The sequence below is a fragment of the Hesperophylax consimilis genome, chromosome 13 (genome assembly GCF_061612785.1).
Source record: "Hesperophylax consimilis isolate HC1 chromosome 13, BYU_Hcon_1.0, whole genome shotgun sequence".
NCBI lineage: Eukaryota > Metazoa > Arthropoda > Insecta > Trichoptera > Limnephilidae > Hesperophylax > Hesperophylax consimilis.
The window spans coordinates 14432006-14453816 of NC_142848.1; the positions used below are offsets into that span (position 1 = coordinate 14432006).

General features: G+C 34.6%; 2 protein-coding genes across 4 annotated transcripts in view; one reads left to right on the forward strand and one right to left on the reverse strand.

Moving 5' to 3' along the window:
* Galphao (G protein alpha o subunit) overlaps positions 1-21811 on the reverse strand; it is a 234901-nt gene that overhangs the window by 32779 nt on the left and 180311 nt on the right. The window lies entirely within an intron of this gene.
* LOC149418481 (putative cytochrome P450 49a1) overlaps positions 13094-21811 on the forward strand; it is a 47014-nt gene continuing 38296 nt past the window's right edge. The window contains exon 1 of the mRNA XM_089638794.1: positions 13094-13120. The gene's annotated coding sequence lies outside the window, so the exon portion shown is untranslated. The remainder of the gene's footprint in view (positions 13121-21811) is intronic.

The window sequence follows — 21811 nt, forward strand, 5'->3', positions numbered from 1 at the left end:
GATAGCTCGGATAAATTTTATTTACCACATTTTGCTGTTTACAACCCAAATAAGCCAGGAAAGCTTAGGGTTGTATTTGATGCGGCGGCAAAATCGAAGGGAATTTCTTTGAATGATAGGCTTTTAACCGGGCCCGATCTATATAATTCTCTGCTAGGAATGCTTTTTAAATTTAGGCAAAATAAAATTGCATTCACCGCCGATATCCAAGAAATGTTTTTACAAATTAAAATTATTGATGAAGATACACCGTTTCAGTTGTTTTTATGGAGAGGAAAAGATCGTAAGGTAGCCCCGTCTGTATACGCTATGAATTCAATGATTTTTGGCGCAAAATCATCACCTTGTTCGGCGCAATTCGTAAAAAATAAAAACGCGGATCAATTTTTATCTCAGTATCCCCAGGCCGTCGAAGCAATAAAAACAAAACATTACATGGACGACTATTTAGATAGTGTAAATTCAGTAGAAAGTGCGAAGAAATTAATACAAGATATTACATACATACATGCTCAAGGCGGGTTTAATATCACCGGCTGGGCAAGTAACGCGCCAGAGGCGCTAGAAAACATTCCCGTAGCCCACAGGTCGAAGAATGTTGTTTGTTTCGAACAAGGTGAGGAAAACATACAGAGAACATTAGGTTTGCAATGGGATCCAAATTCAGACACATTGTCATTCGATCTAAGCTTCAAAAAAATTCCCGGGGATATTATTTCTGGGAAGCAAAGACCCACGAAAAGGCAGATGTTGAAAGTCATTATGACAATATTCGATCCGCCCGGGTTTTTAGCACCCCTGACAGTTCGGTCTAAAATACTACTGCAAAATGTATGGAGGTCGGGTACTGACTGGGATAAGAAATTAAATGATCGTAATTTTAATGAATGGCTTCATTGGTTGGAAGCCTTAAGGTCAATAAGTAAAGTTAAAATTCCTAGGTATTACGAGATTTTATGCGGTGGTGAAAACGCCGTAGACAGACAACTTCATATTTTCTGTGATGCGAGCGAAAAGGCAATGTGTTGTGTAGCTTATAGTCGTGTTCAAAATGCTAATGGTCAGGTCTTCGTAAATTTTATTGCTAGCAAAACCCGCGTAGCCCCAATCAAGCCGATGTCAATTCCGCGCTTAGAATTGCAAGCAGCCCTTTTAGGTAGTAGATTATATAAATGTATAATCGGTGAACACACGCTCACCTTTAACTCGAAACATTTTTGGACAGATTCAAAAACCGTAATGTGCTGGTTAAAATCTGATTCAAGAAATTTTAAGCCTTTTGTTGCGCATAGGTTAGGTGAGTTGGAAGAAACAGTTGGTTCAGAATGCTGGCGGTGGCTTCCAACTAAAGATAATATAGCAGATGAGGCTACCAGAGATACTAGGATGACAGATTTAGGATTAGAGGGGCGATGGTTTTCTGGTCCCGAATTCCTAAAATCACCTCCAGAAGTATGGCCGCAAGAGAATTTGGCTAAACAGTGTGATAGCATAAACAAAGAACTATTAGAGTTAAAACCATCGGCTATCTTACTCACCACATCGGCGGCATGTTTCATAGACTTAAATAAATTCTCCAAATATTCAAGATTATTAAGAGCTACAGCGTACGTTTTTAAATTCATTAACAAATGTAGAGGCAAACAAGCAGAAAATAATTCTCTTACTGCTGATGACTTAACTTCAGCAGAACATTTTCTTATAAAAGAGTCTCAGAAAAGAACGTTTCATAGAGAAATTATAATTTTATCCAAAAACGAAAGATTGCCAAAAGATAGTAGATTAAGACAATTAAGTGCGTATTTAGATGTAAATGGAATAATACGCATACAGGGTAGAATTGCGGCGATTGAAGACGTACAATTAAGTACAGTCTTCCCGATAATTCTCGACAATAAAGATAAGTTAGCTCAATTATTAACCTCTAAGGGAGTGAGTTTCTGAGAGCAAAAAGTGTTCAGTAGAGTGAGTTTTTTTTACCTTCAAAATTTGATTTTTTTATAAATTATATTCATAGCATGTGTTATAAAAATCAAACTTTGCTAAAGAAATACATATAGAAATATCAAAATAACCGAATTAATCCGATAACAAAAAATATGTGATTCATGTTTTGTCAACCATCGGTTCACGTAAAATGTACAACCTAGAACATAAATTTACTTACCAATTTTTATTTCAGTTTTATTTTGTACTTCCATATTTCCTCATCCGAATGTTGTTTTCACTATAGAACTTGTTTTATTTACACTAAAAAAAAAGTTTTATTTACACAATTTTTTTTTTCAATTTTTTAAAAATTTTTATGGGATAAACTTTTTACACCTTACTTTTTTACACAAAAGAAACTAAAAAATGTCATCTAAAACTATTTTTCACATTTTCATTTTACACTGAAGAACTACAATCTAATACTGTTTTTTTGTGTGATATATCTCAAAACAGGGAAATAAGCACAAAGCCACATTACATTGAATACACATGTATCTTGTTTCTGTTCTTTTCCTTGGCTGAACGGCTGTGTGACTACAAACATGGCACTTCCTTCGTGTTTTCCTTCCCTGAGTCTCTGTTTGTGGAAGCGGGTTGATAAAATGTCGTTCAGTTAGACGAGTAGGACAATCTGTTACTCGTCTTCCTCCAGATGCTGGTGGCCTTTCGGTGTGATATTTTTCTACCAACTGACCTACAAGATTCTCACGAAATTCACTAAAACTTAGTTTTTTGTTTGTTCTCTGACGATGTAGAAAGAAGGCGTTTAGGGCATTTATGTCTAAAAGGCGAAAGAAAATTTTCTTATACCACTTGAAAGACTTGCGAGAACTGTCAACAAAACCAAGAATTCGATCAACCTTATCTACAGCCCCCATGTTTTTCGAATAATCTACCACAGCTTCTGGTTTTATTTTGTTTTCCCTGGTAGAATAGTCAATTTTATCGGTGATCGTCATTTTATTTTCATGTATGTTTGTCAACATAATAATTTCTCGTTTATCACGCCACTTTACTGCCAAGAGATCATTTGAATGAAATGCTTTTACATCTCCTCTTTGCATTTTAGCATTTCCGAACTTAGGCATTTCCTTTCGGTTTGCTCTTGCAGTTCCACAAGCGTTTGTTTTGTTTTCAAATAAAACATCAAACAATTTTGGGCTTGTATACCAATTGTCTACAAAGAGTCTGTGGCCTTTTCCAAGATAGTCCTTCATCATAGTTGTTACAACTGACCCAGACACTCCAATATTTGGATCCATGATGATGTCTGAATCTGATCCAGTGTAAACTATGATATCTAAGACGTAACCTGTTTCTACATCACAACAGACAAATAATTTTATTCCAAAACGGTGTCGTTTGGACGGTATATATATTTTGAAGGAAAGTCTTCCCTTCCACAATAAGAGGCTTTCATCTATACATATGTTCTGAAATGGGTAAAAGGTCTGTTTGTAGATTTTCTTCAAAGGATCCAAAAGATTCCTTATTTTATATAATCTATCATTTGTCCGAACATTGTTATCGGCAAAATGCAGAGCCCGCAGTAAAAGTAGAAATCTATCCTGTGAAAATAACACTCTGAAGAATGGCGTTTCTATTATTGGGTTATTTGACCAATATTTCTTCAATGAGTTTTTACCAACAAGACCCATAAGCAAAAGTGTCGCCAAGAATATCTTTATTTCGGACACAGTAGTGTCAACCCATTTATTCATTTTTGATTTTAGACTTACGTTGAGAGCCAGTGTTGAAGCGTATTTATTTGTTTCCGTTACAATTGACTGAACTATGGTATTAGTAAAGAACAATTCAAAGAAGTCGAGTTCGCTTGCGTTCTCATCCAAATTTATATCGCCTCTTATACCTGAATGCCTGCTGTCAAAATCATGCAAGGTTGGTACAAAATCAGATTGAACCCATTTTCGACTATCCAATTTTTGCTTTTTCGAAGATGGTGGTTCATCTTCTTCATCATCAGAAATATTTGAGTCATCGGAAGAGCTATCAGAATGAACTGGTAAATCTTGGATATCATTGAAAAAGTCTTCATCATCACTTTCGGCTAATACGGCCGTAATTTCGTCTTCATCCAAAGGTGTTGACATATTCAATGTGAAAAGTTTGAAAAGTATATAAACACACAAAATTATCCAACACTAAAAAAGTCTGTTATAGAATATCACACGAAAAAAAATGTGTCGTCAATGCACGAAAATAGGACCCACAAAACACACAACCTTTCAATGTGAAAAGTATAATATATAAAAACACTCAAAATTATCCAAAACTAAAACAGAATGTTAGAGAATATCTCACGGAAAAGAAACTTGTCGTCAATACACGAAAATAGGACCCACAATACACAAAACCAACTAAAAAATCCACAATTCACAGTAATGTCACAAACGCACAAAATTATTTGTTAATTTCGCGATATAATACGCATATTTAACACGTAATAACAACACAGAAACATTCAAGTGTTTGTGTCACGAAAACAATGCAAATACCTCTAACAAAATCGGTAAAAATGTCGTTTACGCTCGCGAACTGTCAATAAAATGTTTACAATCAACGCAACTGACGCGCCATTACCACGTGTATTTTCAAAACGCTGTAGATCCGTTAAAAATAGACGGAATCTACATATTTCTTCGGCATATTTATGGAATTCGTCAAGAGATGTCACTAGCATGTCCTTTTTATGAATAAATTCGATAGAATGATTTCTACAAGCACCGACACACCATGGGCGTCCATACTCCTTTGAGCAGATTTTATTTCGGACGCCAACGGTGAGGCCATACTCTCTTAGAGGTTAATTACACAGTTTCACGAGATGTCTAGCCACGGTGGAGTTGAACACGTCTTAAATGCAATAAGACAAAAGTATTGGATACTTAATGCGCGTCAGTCTATTAGAAAAATTAAATATATATGTCAAACTTGCAAAAATAAGAGAGCCCAACCACAGGCACCTCTAATGGGATGTTTACCTATGGAAAGGTTACAACATCATATACGTCCTTTTACACACACAGGCATGGATTACTTTGGTCCCATGAAAGTAACAATAGGGCGCAGAAATGAAAAACGGTACGGTGTTTTGTTTACATGTTTATCAACAAGAGCCGTGCATATTGAAATCGCGGATTCCCTGACTACGGATTCCGCCATACTAGCAATCAGACGTTTTATTGCTAGGCGCGGTTACCCGCTAACTATTTGGAGTGATAATGGAACAAACCTTAGAGGTGCTGATAAGGTATTATCAGAATCATTATCATCTCTAAACCAGGACAAATTAAATAACGAAATGTCGGTAAGGAAAATAAATTGGAAATTTAATCCGCCAGGATCTCCTCACCACGGAGGCTCCTGGGAAAGTCTAATAAAATCAATTAAAACTACGTTTTACGCCATATTACGCGAGCAAGCACCACGTCCGGATACTTTGCACACATTGCTGTTAGAAGCAGAAAATATAGTTAATAGTAGACCACTCACACACGTTTCTCTCGATAGCAAGGATTTTGAAAGTCTAACACCAAATCATTTCCTGTTAGGTTATAAATATGACACCCCAATCCTAGGGGTCTTTGATCACGGCGATTTATGCCTAAAAAAGCAATGGCGTATTGCACAATTTTTTGCCGACCAATTTTGGTCACGATGGGTAAAAGAATATTTACCTACACTGGTAAAACGTTCTAAATGGCATGACGTGATACCACCTATAAAGGTAGGCGATGTAGTTATCCTATGTGACAACACGTTGCCCCGGAATACCTGGCCAAAGGGTATGGTAGTAAAAGTATACCCCGGAGCCGATGGACAAGTTCGCGTTGTAGATATTCAAACAAATCACGGTACGTTTCGCAGACCGGCTACTAAAGTAGCAGTATTGAAGATACAACCATCGCATTCTTTTTATCCGCTAGGTGAAATGAATTCACGGGGGGAGGTGAATGCGAAATTACCTACTACAACTATTTAGTCATAAGATATACATTTTTACGGGATTTCTAGTTTTAATACATTACCTACTACACAATTTTTAGTCATAAGATTTACATTTTTTACGGAATTTCTAGTTTTAAGACATTACCTACTACACGATATTTAGTCATAAGATATACATTTTACGGGATTTCTAGTTTTAAGACATTACCTACTACACAATTTTTAGTCATAAGATTTACATATTCCACGGAATTTTTAGTTTTAAGAGTAGCATAAATATTTTTATTTTAGTAATTTTAATAAATTTAACTGGTAATTTTTGTAGACAAGCAGTAGGTACCTAATAAAGATAACAGTCGCATTCTTTGCCTATTTTGTGAAGTATCTTCACGGGAGGAGGTATGTATCTTCCAGAATGCGACGTTTACATATTGCTCAATAAAATTTAGCCTTCAGGCGCATTCCCACAGTTCGTATTTTCAAAGTTAGTGCAGCTTCCCACATTTGCAGATTCGACCCTACAATAAAACAATTCTTTGGCCTGGTATTTTTATAAACATATTGTCTTGTTTGTGTATCATTTATGATTTAAGAATTAGTGACATTTTACTGCAAGCGGCGGCGGCTTTCAAATAGAGCTGTTCGCTTTATATTTTATGATCACCCTAGTTAAACCATTATGCCTAAAAATATTTGCCAATACCTTTCCCACCCCTGTCCCATAGTAATAAAAACCCCAAATAAAGTTTCATCTACCTTAAAATAATTCCTTTAAAATATTTGTATTGTTTAAGTCACGTTTGTATCATTAAGAATAGTTAAGTGCATTTTATTTATGTTAAGAATGTTGTTTGCCAACGAGCGGGTGGAACATCTTTATTTTGGTAAAATGTCCTTCAGAATTTAGTTTAAATACAGATACCTCCCAGAAAAAAGGTCAGTATTAGAGTATTCATATAACTGGTAGGTACAGACGTACCTACGGAGGAGACAGTATTGCAGTATTCATATAACTGGTAGGTACAGACGTACCTACGGAGGAGACAGTATTGCAGTGTTGCTATAACGGGTAGGTACAGACGTACCTACGCAGGAGCGAGTGTTGAAATAACTGGTAGGTACATGCGTACCTAGGCAGTCAGTCGTGAGATAATTACTAGGTTTATGTAAACCTAGGGAAAACTGAAGAATAGAGGAAACTAGACCTTTATTTCTTTCAGTTTAAATTTTAGCAGAGGAAAATAAGATCCTCTGCAATTATATTGTGAATTAATAAATTTATATGTCAAGAAGAAGAAGTGTTTTCCTGCATTCCATCTGACGGCGTGTTCTCGTACCACGATAGCAGAAACACCCATTGTAACATATATTATATAATTACCCTTATGCAGATCTTTTGAAATAACATATTGTTGTACACCGTCATTGGACGGTTGTATATTTACTTTGTTTTTATTTTGTAATTTTCTTAATTTTAACCCTCTGTCTGCTGTACACATTAATAATATTTAGATGATTTGTATAGCGCCATTTTTGTGCAAAATCACCTCAAGGGCGTTAGGGATGATCTTACTTCCTTCTATCACTATGTATCATTTGTTTTCACTCTTTAATAAAATATTTTTTAAAAAGGTTTAAAAAAAATATTATTTTAGATGTGAAAAATATAATCAGACGCTTATAATATTAGTATGCAGTCTCGTCTATGGTATTGTCAGTATGGAAAAAAGTAAAAAAGTTTATAACCTAGTGCTTATACAAGCCATACACAAGTCTAAAAGGAGATCAATACAAAATAACGCATTCGCCACAACGCGTTGCCAAACTGTTAATAAGGAGAATTTTAACTGTGAAGTGACGCACTAGGTCATGTTGAGAAATTTAACGAACGTAATTTGGGTGATTCATTTTTGGCAAAAAGACCTTCGAAATTTGGATCATTTTATCGGTTTCCTTTGTGGCAAAATTGAGTTGAACAAGATTGCATGGTGGACGAAATGAATGTAATTAAATATTGTAAAATGTATGTACCCACAAATTGAGTTGAGCAAGATTCCATGGTGGAAGATATGAATGTAAATAAATATTGTAAAATGTACGTACCCACAAATTGCAAAAAAATATTATTTGAAGGAATCACGAATTATTACGATTTTTTATGAGTGAAGGCCTCCGTGATCGACGGTAATGCTCTTCACTAGCAAGCCGGAGGTAACAGGTTCAAATCCCAGTGTGCGCAAGTAAATTTTATTTGATTTTACTCATTTAAAATAATATATAGTGTACTTGCGGCACGTTCTAGAGTAGAAGAAACTCTCAGTATCGCCCTGGTGTAAGACCGCCACTTGAAATGACTTTGGCTTGTTTGGTGGCCAGATCTGAATAGCCAGGTACTTCCCACCTTTCTCTTCCCCATCTTCTTCCCGTCCCCATTGACGTAGCGAACCATTTGGGGTGACCTATGGCAGGGGTGTTGGTCATCAGATAAATGGTTTCCGGGGCGGCAGTAATACAACCCATACCCGCCTCCCAAATCGTCCGGAGGGGGATATCAAATTCGAAACCATCAAAATATTTGACCACAATAATAATTCATTCAAATAAATGCCAAATTACGGCCACGCTAACACCTGATTGCATCAACCTATAACTGCGTTCTGGTAAGTTAGTAGCGCGCACACCGAAGCGAAAGTATGCATATTAGGCTAATGTATGTCTTAACTTTTTAAAATCATTATTTTTATTTATTTATTGACGCCCTATTGGGCTTTTAAGTACACAAAAATTACAAAATCATTTTTAACAACAGTATAAAATTATACGTGAAGAGGTGGGGTTCTAAAAATAGGTCTGCCCGGAGTTAAAGAGTTAACAAAGTTAAAGTCATAAATCATAAGTTAACGTGTATCAAGCTCACAAAATATTTCATAACACAAGAATGATGTAGGAACACTGTACAAATACATATCAAATCATGGCCCATGTGGTTACTTTCGATATACACTTATTTTATATAAGTATGTTACAAAATCATGCCAGACTGTACTGAAAACCAATTTGCTCCGGTTTAACTTCGCTGTTGCATAAAATCTTTATTTTTTTCATACACTGACCCGTTATGTTCATACTAATCAAATAAAAAAATATGAACGTTCCTGTTTCCAGATTGAAATCGAAAAGCACGAGAAAATAATAGCCACAGCGAATTTGTGAAATGGCTACAAATAACATCATACATAAATAAATGAACGGAACGCATTAGAAAGAGATAGCCACTTAAATAATATGTGTACAGGTGAAACGGCTATACCGGATGTCCGGGGGTAAAGTGCACTAACTTGGGGGGTGATCACATGATTTTAGAAGTAGAAAAGATAAATAACTTTTTCGAAATACTAAAGTTTTAAGGTAGTTTTTACGTAAAAAATTTGAATTGTTTGTATGAGAAATTAAATATTTTTCCGTAGAATATTGAAAAAAAAATTCGCAAAAAGTTATTAACTTTTTTTACTTCTACCATCATGTAGAATCACCTCCTGAAGTTAATGCACTTTACCCCGGACACCCTGTATTATTAAGAACGCCCCTCGCTTATCTTGCCTCCTCGCGACACCAGTTGCGAGCTTAAAGCGGCCCACTGACGGGCGAGCATGTCCGCGGCAAGCACGACGTCACATGCGAGCGACGAGCAGTTTTGTATCGATGTCGTGCTCAGACTGCTTGCCGCGCACATTCTCGCCCGTCAGTGTGCCGCTTTACCCTCGGTCTTGATAAACAAAGGAGCGAGCAGGGTTGTAGAATACGACGTACTGTCTGTCCTTCATACTGATTGTTTTTATTATTTTATTATCGAATATATTTCCAACCTCATTTTAAGAAGATAACAAAAAACATACAATAAATTATTATTTGACCTAAGAGAAAAAAAACCTTATATACACAGTCATGTGTATCTAGTACATATTTACTGGCTTCACTACCCGAAAATGAAAAAAATACGTGTCACAGGGCATATAATTGAATATTTCATAGCTCCACATTTTTATTTTTATTGGAAATGATGTTACGAACTGATATCGAGACTTTTTACTTATATAATCCGGCTAGAATAAGCCGTGTACATTTTAAGACTCTATGGCTCAACGTTTGAGAGACAAGTCGAAATAACTTTGGATTTGAATGAAGGCATCAGGCTTATTGTTATTCAATTGGAAAACATACTAACTAGAAGCATTTTTGACTAATTAAATAACCATCACGTCGTTACGGAGGGATAAGCAGAGAGGACCGACCGCCAAACAACTCGGTCTCGATACACACTCCATGCTACAGTCACAATCATACATTGTTTATTAAATACCCTTCTGTTATTCTGATTATAGACAAGATCTGACTCAAGTTATTTGGTTTACTCCATCTTGCCATGTGTTCCTCGTGCGTCCCAGCCCCTACCATTCACATTCTCCTTACACTCCTTTATCCAAAGAAGCATTTCTTATTTCTGATATAAATTCTAAAACGAAGTTGGCATTAATTCAATAACAGCCATATTGGTAAAGAACAGCCATTTGGAAAATTGCACGCATTAAAAATTCATGCATAAAAGGCATCATGAATTATTTTACCTATTTGCCAAGATGTCGTGATACTGCGAAACAAACTTTGATCCTTACGTAGATCCTGGATGTGAAATAATTTATCACAGCACAGTGGTTCCGTGCACCTGACCGGCAATCAGAATGTGTGGTTCAATGTGTGGAAATAATTTTTTGCTTCAGGCTAATAATTATTGCTTAAAATAATTTAGATTATTAATAGATTTTACCATGTTTAGGAAAAGAATATTCTAAAATAGAAGGAAAAAATATAAAAAATCATAAGAGTAATTTATGTATTAATGTTTAATTAGTCGAAACCTGTAAAATGCAAGTTAAAATATTAAAATGGAAAAAAAATTATACGTTTTCTTGTCTATCAGCGTACGTGTTATCTTTCATGTAGGATTTAGGTATTGCTTTTAGATCCGACAAGCAGGTTATGCATATCTGGAGGATTTAAACAACTTTTTATAGATAACATACTACGGTAATATAATAAAAATAAATGAATAAATTCAAAGTATCCATAAATAAGTAGAGCTTAAATGGTTTTTAATGATTTAACAATTTGAATATAATAAATGACCATTTTTCATTAGTGTCTGGCATCCTCGCGTGTTCTTTTTTTTATTTCCAATTACTATATTATTTTTGGTTCAGCACAGCGGTTCGCATTGTGGTATTTTCACAAACTATGAATATCGCTAAAAATGTGTGGAAGATTTTAAGATTATTTTTCTGACTCTGATCATTGTACTAAATATATTTAATAATTTCAATATTCTCATTTATAATTATTGAATTAAAAAACAGTCTAAAACCGCACATTACGAAACGGTTTCAACAGGCTACAAGTATTATGACACAGAAAACGCCGATGGCCGGTAAGACACCTTTCACGAATATTGCCCGGCGTGACGTCAACGCCGCCATATTCACGAATAAAAACGTACATGTCGTTTTGGCGGCAAATCTAATTGGCACATTTTAAATCGCTGTAGAAACTTTATATGTCAACATAATAATAAAATATAAAAATTCCTTCGTTATTGAATTTTTTTCAACAACAAAAGAAAACAGTGAAAATACCTCATTGGTGGTACCTAAGCAGAGACAAAATAGGAGGTATGCGAAAACATTATTTCATTAAAGTACGCTTCGCAGTTACGTCACTGTGAACCCTCGAGGATACATTTTTTTTGTTAATTATCTGATCTGATATTCGATTTTCCCTACTGTACTAAAACCGTATCAATAACATGAAAGGTTAAAGTAGGCACTCGAGCTGGGAACCCAACTCTACCGTACGCGGGCAACCATCTTGGGGTGCTTCACTCCGGCATTCAATCGATTATTAAATGTTGGCTAAATTAGTTCTACGGATAAATAAAGAATCCGTGAATAATCGAGAAGCTAAAACAGTACATATATTGATTCTGAAGTCATACATTTTTTTGAAATTATCATTTGTGCCTTTCAATTAGAACAAGTTACATCACAAGACTACTGGTTTATAGACCATAGACAACCTACGGGAACATCCACAGCGCTGGAGAAATTCCGCACCGATGCATTTTTTTAAAAGGGAAAAATGGGCTTGCATAATTAATCGAGGCTGGTTCGAATAAATCAATCCAATGTTTAGCTCATCGGAAAGATTTGAAGCAGAGAAAAACAAGAAAAGTTGGCAATAAATTAATAATTGGCGCAATATTATTGTTGGGCAATAAAATATTTGGCGATCGTAAAGAACGGGTGAATGGATTGGATCAATGTACAGTGCCCACATCAAATAATGAGAAACTCTATACACACATGACGTAATTCGCCCCCGGATCAAAGACAAATGCTGTATGTACTTAACTAAAGAGAATGAGAGTAAGTAATGAACAATAAGAGAATAATCGGAAGACATAGGAAAGTAAAGACCACATTTTTTTAGTATGAAAGTAAGGATTTTTTTTAGTTTTCACGAGTAGTGATGGCATAATCGAGATATTAATTTCGAAATACCCTATGATTAAAAAAAGAGATATGGAGATATCTAATCGATTCAAATTTATTCGAATGGGTTAAATAAAATGCAGTTAAAAACATTCAAATGTTTTAGAAATTTTATTTAAAAAAAAAAATTAATAGAAATACGAGTAGAACATCCCTCGATTGTGAAGTCGAACAAACCGCATATAAAGTGCGGTATTTACGGAATTTGTTTTAAAAAAAATGGTAACTTTATTTTATGTGTTGAAAGAAAAATAATAATGTGTTTTATTACATTTTATGTATTTTTGGTGTTGAAAGAAAAATAATAATACGTTTTATTACGCATTATTTATGTCAAGCAACAATATAAGGCAACTATCATAGTAATTGGTTCAAATTAAGAAATAATTGTTTTGTTTAGTGGGGTAGGCGAACCGTGGAATTTGATAATAATAACATTTCATAAATTAAAATGCAACAAAAGTATTTCTGTGGCTGATTTTGTGGTGCGGTAATCTTCATAGATTAAATTATTCCTCAAGTATTTCGTTATCTGGACCGGTGAATTTGAATACTCGGTAAGTGGCCAATATTATCACTTTGGTTGGTTAATTTATGGACCACAACCCAACAAAAAAAAAATACTTTTATAAAATATGGACGCCCGGTCATATGTGGCCCTAAAACGTTGGAGGGGAAAGACATTCTTTGGTCACACGAATTAGAGGTGCAGAGGAAATACTGGACATATTGGACTGCAAAATGTTTCTATATCACAGACGGTGACCGGATGACGATCCAACATATCTTTAAACCAGGTTAAATAGGTTAGGTTAATACGTTAGTTTTTTATCGCTTTAATAATGTTTATTGTATTTTCACTGTGTTGAGTTATCATGGAACCTAAAAAATACTCTCACATTTAATATAGAAGGCAATTGAAGTTCTTTAACCTTTTTGGGTTGGCAATATTGGGAGGTGAATGCCATTGCGTATTGTGAGATAAAAAGTTGAGAAATGTTGTTCGATGACCCAATTTATGTTCCTGGCCCAAGAAAGGCCTCTTACTTTTCAGCTTTTGGTAATCTCAAACTGAATTGATTGATGGTAATTATTTAAAATATATAAATGGATATTACGATGAACGAACGACAATATTTCAATTGGATGCCTTAGTTTAATAGGATTTTAGGTATATTTTGATGTCCAACTCATTTACCAGTATTAATAAAATTAGTGGACCTGCCTATTCTCGTTTATAACACATAAAATCTACAACTTCTGAAGATTAAGTTATTCATGGTCGCATGCATCCCTTTAAGAGTTGGCCCAAAAGAGATAACATATCATCTTAATTACATCCACAAACAATTTTAAAATAATGATGGGTTTAATCGAAATCTCGATTACGAATTCATTCGAATCAAATTAATAAGAGTTTTTAAATATTCGATAATTTTCAATTGGACATCTGAATTTTGCGTATCACTAATTTTAATAACGTTTTTTATATATTTATACATATATCCCTCACATTTAACCCTTTATAGGTCATAAGCTAAAAACGGATAGTTTTGAGATCTGCAACATTAAGGTCTATATTTCTTTATGTATACAAGTTATAATTGAGTGTAACTATGGGTTGTAATCATTCTGAGGTAACGCACAGAGGTCTTGAATCGAACCGACCGCCCCGAAGTTCGCACATATTGAGTAAATTTACGAAAATCGCGTCCTGGTCAGTTTCTCTATAAAATTATCATAGCAGTTATTATTCTGTAACGCAAATAAATAAAAGTACATTTTTCCTTACAAACCTATTTTTTGTATTAAAAAAAAAAAATTAGGTAATTTTTTTTTACAAAATGGACACCGGTCAGAAAAAAGACCGCTGGAAAATCTAAAATTTCAAAAGGACTAAGCAAAAAAAAAGGTTTTTCTGCTCATCAAAATGAATATAGAATACATAAATAAAACCATTAAGAGCGTATCGTTAAAAAAAAGTTGTCCTATAAAGGGCTAAATTAAGTTTAAGCATTTAACTTATTAAAAATTGACCCACCTATTCACAAAAAAAATAGATTGAATGCATTAAAATACACGAGCATACAATGTTGGCATCTAATTTCGTTTGTTTTTATTTGAATGTACAACACATCGTGAAGCAATACTAAACCTGACGTGACATGACGTAGCAGTATAAATTAGAGTACTTTAAGCATTTCTTTGGACTGAATATAATGTGAAGTAACCGGCTTAAACTGACGTGATAACCCGAGGCGTGTTGAATTAAACCGGTTAACTTCGTCATTGAAATCGCAAGTGGAGATGCTACATTTTGAAGACAAGAGTTTGTTATTAGCCGATGTTACCATCACAATCGTCATGCTCAAGCGAGACTATGCCAGGCATGTAACACAATTGTGGCTGATGGAATTCCAATACCATCGGAAGGCGTCTTTGATTGAAAAGGGAAAAAGGTTAGTCAAAGATGAAACTGACGACCTAAAGAAAATAGCCTGTTTCAGGATTCAGAAGGATGAGAGCCAAAGCTGGACCCCAGAAGGCATATGAACATGAAGAAAGAATGAGATCATTATTTGTTAATTTGGTTTATTGTAAGAATCTGGATAAAAATCGTTTTGGATACGTAGGTATATGAATATTAAAATGTTGTATTGATATACAAAAAAAAAATATATAAGATCATTAGCATTGTTATATAGCAAGATCGTTAAAATTAGATTTTTTATGAGACATTAAAAATATTTCCGAAACTCCAGGAAAAAAAATTTAGAAACATAAGGAAAAATTGTTTTGGTATTTGTAATAATAACTATTGGCAAAGGTACCTATTATAAATCAATTAATTTTATTCGAATGAAGCAAGGAGTGTGTGCTAAGACTGAGTTGTTTGGCGCTACATACTCTCTGACTATCCCTGCGGGTAAAACGGCGAGATAATTAGTTAGTTAGTTAAATTTTAATTTATCAAATTAATTAAATTCTTATTTATGTGCTCATTTGTATCTCAAAACTGTTGTTAATAGTTTTAACAATTTTAATAAATAATGATTTTTTTTCTGTATTGTTGCTCCCTCTCCTTACGTCATCAATCGGTTTTAACGGTCGTGGTTCGAACTGTTTGTAAATTTTGGAAATATATTATTCTATTAAATCCAAGCAAATTGCAGATATTTAATCGCATGGAAATGATTAAATCTTCATATATTTGTCGAACTCACAAAATTATTAAAACTAGCAGGTGGTGTAGGTAGTATAGTTTATTGACCGAAGTGGTCGAAGTGAGATGTGAGAATTAGTGATGTGGGAGAATATGAATTACCATTTAATTTTCAATGTTGACTTCTTTTTGGTTGAAGGTTAAATTTCAATATAAAACAAGACGTAGGTAGGTGCTGTAAAATTTTCTTAAAATACAAGGTGTTCCTAAAATGGTTTATAATAAAAATCACAACACGTCAAAAGGACGTTTAGTGACTTACCATGGGTGCCCTGGTTAATGGGCTGGAGTTTTTCCAGGACTTGTTGGCGGATGCGTTTGCCCCCCCAGCTAGGGAGACCTTCAACCTCTCCAGCCGGACTTGCTGGACCCAACGCCTTACACCGTGGTGGTAGGGGTGGATTCATGTCACTTCTGGACACACTGACCCCCAGATTCATCCCCACCCCTTATATCTTTTTCCTTCCCAAAACGTTCTTAAAACATTCCCAAACAGCATTCCCAGAGATGACATAGGCCCTGACGTTAATTTTAGTTGTACAGTTGTTTAGTTAACAGTAATACATTCCCGTCGTCCTACATCTTTCGTTCCAATGTTCTTACACAAACCCATGGACAGATGGATAAATATTTGCCAACACACAACAAACGACATGTTCGGAGAGACGATGAGGAATACGCGTACGACACAATGCGTGTGTACATAATATTATTACCTATAATTACGCTTGTTCCGTATGTCCCGCACGATTGCAGTACTAAAATAAAGCAATATTGCGCATACCACATATCCAAACAATTAGGAATTTCATAAAACTACTCACTATCGCCGTACATATTACACAAAACATCCCGTTGAAGTTTGAGTGGGTACCATTTTGACGCAAGAAAATAAGTTAGATGTAAATAAACATATGTACTCACATTATAAAAAATATCATGGAATTAAGGTAAGTGTGCAATGCGGTTTCGAGTGCCACTGATACGCGTGTTTTCAAGTTTTATTGTTGAATATTCTGAATATTCAAATGCGACAAACATTGCGAAAGGTCGAGAGAGTTACATTGCCGCGACCGTACTTACAATAAGCCGAACAGTAGCTAGATATGTAGATATTACTGTGAATATTTCTTTTGGGGGATCCAAGTACCCCCATAAATGCTGATCAAAGGTACAAAATACAGTTCACACCTATATTCATTTTGAGAAGGCAGTTGCTAATCTTCCGAACTCCCCCAAAAAAAATATTAAAAAAACTTTTTTTTAATTCACCCAGTCCGGAAACTCTTGGTACGAGCGGGAAACTGGTAAATCTAAATCTAAGACATATCTTTCAAGCTGTTCATTAATAAAAAAATATTAAAACTAATTAAACAACTGTTATTAAAATCCCCCCCCCCCCCCTATAGACCGATTTTTTTTCCAAATATGACCTAATAAATTCCAACATCGGACTCGATTTACTCGAAAGTCAAAAAAAGTTATACTACATAATCGACTACTACAATGTGACCCGTTTCACGCTTGTACTACGATATTTAAATATAAAAATTACCTTTAAAAACGTATTAATTAAAAAAATTTGAGTATTGGACACCATGTATATTAAAAATGTAAGCGGTTCGAAGAAGTAGGATCGCGCATCATACCTGCAAATCGATTATCAGGAAAGGTTCTAACAACCACAACAAACAATGATATTTTATAGTAAATTACAAAGATTGTCATAAATAATCACAGAGCCCTTGTGTCAATAACACTTTATAACTAATTTTTACAATTAACGAGCATAAATAACCTTTTGAAATGGTAAGGTCAAAAACTTGATATCCGCGTCACACATAACAGGTGGAATATTGTTTATAAATTGACCTAATGCTACGTATACATACGCGAGTCAAACTGCCGAGCTGAACATCGACTTATGGGAAAGGAACGAAACAAATGCAAGCGGCGAGGCTCGACTAGCGTTTCGGTTCGCAAATGTAAACGTACCATACTATTCGATGGAAAACAATCTCGTAACTACCAAAGTAAACTTTCAGAAGTCAATAATATCGACCATCGGGCGTCGAGAAAAACGTCTGACGAGGCTTAATGTTGATTTGAATAGTTATCTATGTAATGTAAATACCCTTTTGATGGGAGTATTGACAGATAAATGGTATAGTAAATAATGGATATAATTAATAAAGAAAACTAGAAGTGCTATTAAATGTCATGTGTTATTGCTAGCTTTATCAGCCAGCCTCGCTGGAGACTTTGACATTGAATATTCTAAAGCCACGTAGCTGAAAACGCACAGTGGGCTGAAAATCGCCTTTCATAGACATAGAGACTTGACTTTTTTTTTCAACTTTGAGGATTTAAAAAAAAATCGGAAGTTGCGCCACATTTCTAAAAAATAGTAGTAGGTATATCTGTGTGTAAGGATATAATGGCCAACCTTATGATTCCAGAGATAGCCTCATTTTTAATGTCAGTGCCATACAATTTTTTCTTAAAAAAATGATAACTCCAATTGCCTCATACGAAATTTTATAGCATAGTAATAATCAGCAGAATCCATTTCTAGCCAAAAAAAATAACCCTTGAAAATTCAATTCTCTATTTCTATGAAAGGCGATTTTCAGCCCACTGTGTGACGCCAGAACTCACCGTTGGAGAAATCTTCCTGCTTCATAAAGAATTTCTGATTTATTTTTAAAACTAGCTAAAGTCCCTGAAGTTACCCGATTTACACTTGACACAGATGAATTAAAAGGGAAGATAGGTTACTGAGACAACGCGCATGGTTTCACTGAACTGGGTCCAGTGGACAAATTTGTGATTTACTACCTTTAGTATCGCACATAAGCCCCGTCGGTCAGACAAGCTGTCACCGGCTGCCGCAGACATGTCGCTCTAGGCTCTTTATTGTGTAAAAAATACCTTAGTGTGCTTTTGAGATGTGCACGAAACATTCTCGAGCTAAACCAAATCTGATGGAGTTTCTTTCCATTCGCATGCACTTAAAAATCACTTATTATTTCAATAAATACAAATATTCATAATGCTTTTCAGATAAAATAAAGTGAGACAGCGAACGCAGAAACACGCAAGAGTATGAAGGACAACCTAAATGAAAATATACGAAGAAGTCGACATACCGAAAAAAGTTTTAAAAGGTATTTGTTTAATAGTGTCGTTTAATGTTATTCAAAAAGGATTAAATTAAAGCAATTTATAATATTTTTCATAGCCTTGAACTTGAGCGAAACTGGTTTCTGTGCTGCTAAACGGGTATGGATGCGATGCCATAATATTATATTGAAACTCATAAATGGCAAAGCTTTTTAAAAACTAAAATGAAATTAATGTCAAAATCTTTTAAATTATGAATACTTAAAAAGTGAAGAGTGCAAAATCCCACCAACTTGTTCTGGCATGCTAAACTATAATGCAATTAGTAAATAATAATATTGTTTGGCATCTAGCTAATCATTTTAAAAATAAAGTCATTAAATTATTAATCTTATTATTATGCACATTGTACCTTTTCAGCTAGAATTATTATCAAGGACAATATCACACAGAAATTAACGATTATATCACTGATCAAAATGAAAAAAAAAATTATGATACGTTTAAAATATAACGCTAAGTGAAATTCTGATTCAGCCAATATTTATTTAATTTAAACGCCCTGCATTTTAAATATAGATTTTAATATCTTTTTTTGAAAAATTACAACGAAAACAGTAATAAAGCACACAAAGTAAAATATATAATCTGCCAATATCATTCGATACTACAGGGTTTTCCAATGAGAGGTGTTATTTTGATATTCAATCTTAAAATATCAATGGTTTCGTTGATTGTGTGGCACGTAGCGCCGTTTTGTTGAAAGTAAACGTTGTCCAGATCAATACCATCCAATTCCGGCCATAAAAATTCATTAATCATCTCTCGATAGCGCAACCCATTCACTGTAACTGTTGCTCCAGCCTCATTTTCGAAAAAGTAAGGTCCAATGACTCCGCCGGACCATAAACCGCACCAAACAGTCACACGTTGAGGATAGAGAGGCTTTTCAACAATAACTCTTGGGTTTTCCGAGCCCCAGATACGACAATTTTGCTTGTTGACGAAGCCACCGAGGTGGAAATGGGCCTCATCACTCAAGATGAATTGAATTTGATTCACTCAAGTGAATTTTAATAATTTCAATGCGTTGTTGAAGCGTGTATCGTTCCATTTTTTATTAATGGCGTAGTTTCTACTTGTCAAATGTCAAAAAATGACAGCTTCAAAAGTAACATCTACCGAAATAGCGGGCTATTCAAAATAACACCTCTCATTGGAAAACCCTGTAAAATAAAAAAAAATGTATTAAATTGAGGAATTTGACTTTTTTTTTAAATATTATCAATGTCTGCATTCCAACTTAAATACCAGTATATATATTTTTTAAAGTTAATTCTCATAGTTACATTAATTCTTCAATTCTCTAAAGTTTGAGCCCGCCCAAACAACCATAACCCGAGCGGTAATAGGTAGATGGGTGCGTGACGTCATCTGTGCTCTGCACGTCTACCTTCGGTAGTACTGGATACGCATTTTGTATGGAGATTTTCTTTATTCTTCATTAAGGAATTCCAGTAATTTTTTATCAGTGTTAACCGTCTAAGTAGGTATATTAAGGGTATTTTTTTTCATACTAAAATTATTTTTTAATGTTAGAATTTGTCATTCGCGCCAAAACATCGCAGGACATTGGGGTTCACAAGGTATTATTCATTACCTACGTAGCTCACAGGCTAACAGTTCGAGGTGTACTCGCCAGCGGGGTTAAACCATCGCTCTAAGTAAATTTGAAATGAGTTTCTAGTAAAATTATTATAAGCAATAATTAGTCGCCTGAAATATCAATACAAATTGAAAATATCTCCCGAGTAAAAATAAATGCCGCCGATGGGAATTGAACCCGCACCTTAGTGCGCTTTGTTAGTGCTAAATTTCCCACTAGATGGCGTCGAGACATATTATGTCTAGATTATTATCCTTCGTGCTATGCATAACACCTTGTCTTATAAACATTAGTTTATCATTATTAAAAAAAAATATTTGACGAGTCAAAATATTTCACCAACAAATGTAGATATAATATGTCTCGACGCCATCTAGTGGGAAATTTAGCACTAACAAATACTTTCCTAAAAAAATAAAAGTTGGTTGTTTGTGAGTGAAAACATATAATAAGCAGTAATTGTTGATTGAAGTAGGTACTATTACATGTTGAATTAATTGGCGTGTTGGAAATAAGCCGACGTAGCTCAGTGGTCCAAAGCACCTGACCGGACATCAGAAGGTGCGGGTTCAATTTCCGTCGGCGCCATTTATTTTTACTCTGGAGATATTTTCAATTTGTATTGATATTTCAGGCGATTAATTATTGCTTATGATAATTTATTATCCTTTGTGCTATGCATAAAACCTTGTCTCATTAGTTTATCATTTAAAAAAAATGAGTGTCTACTGATTCATTTTTACGAAAACGTTAATTTTGGGAGTAAGTGATTTTAGTAGCGGTCGCGCTGTCATTTGAGATGTGTTGTGAGCGAATAGCTTCTATATTACCGCTTTAAATTTAACAAAACCTTCCAAAATGTCAAGAGATAATGTTAATTACTAATTATTATTCGTACCTACGTCTAAAAATACAAAGCCTTACGATGTAATTTACGACAAATCATGGGAGCGTTTACAGAGCATAGCTTTTAAATCATTTTTCAAGAACGATTCATTCATTCCGAGAGAAAAATGTAGAAATTTGCATATTCAGAATCGTTGTTTTTTTGGTCTGCATGAACATATTTTGCAAAAGTCAAAATATTTTTTACTCAACTTCCTTATTGTGGGACAATAAAGTCAGGAGCTTGACTCTATCAGTGAAGAGCGAGACATTATAAAAGTATTATAAAAATATAAAAGCTCGTGTATTAGTTTCAACTCTCTCTCACAACCCAGCTCGCAACCGGTAGAG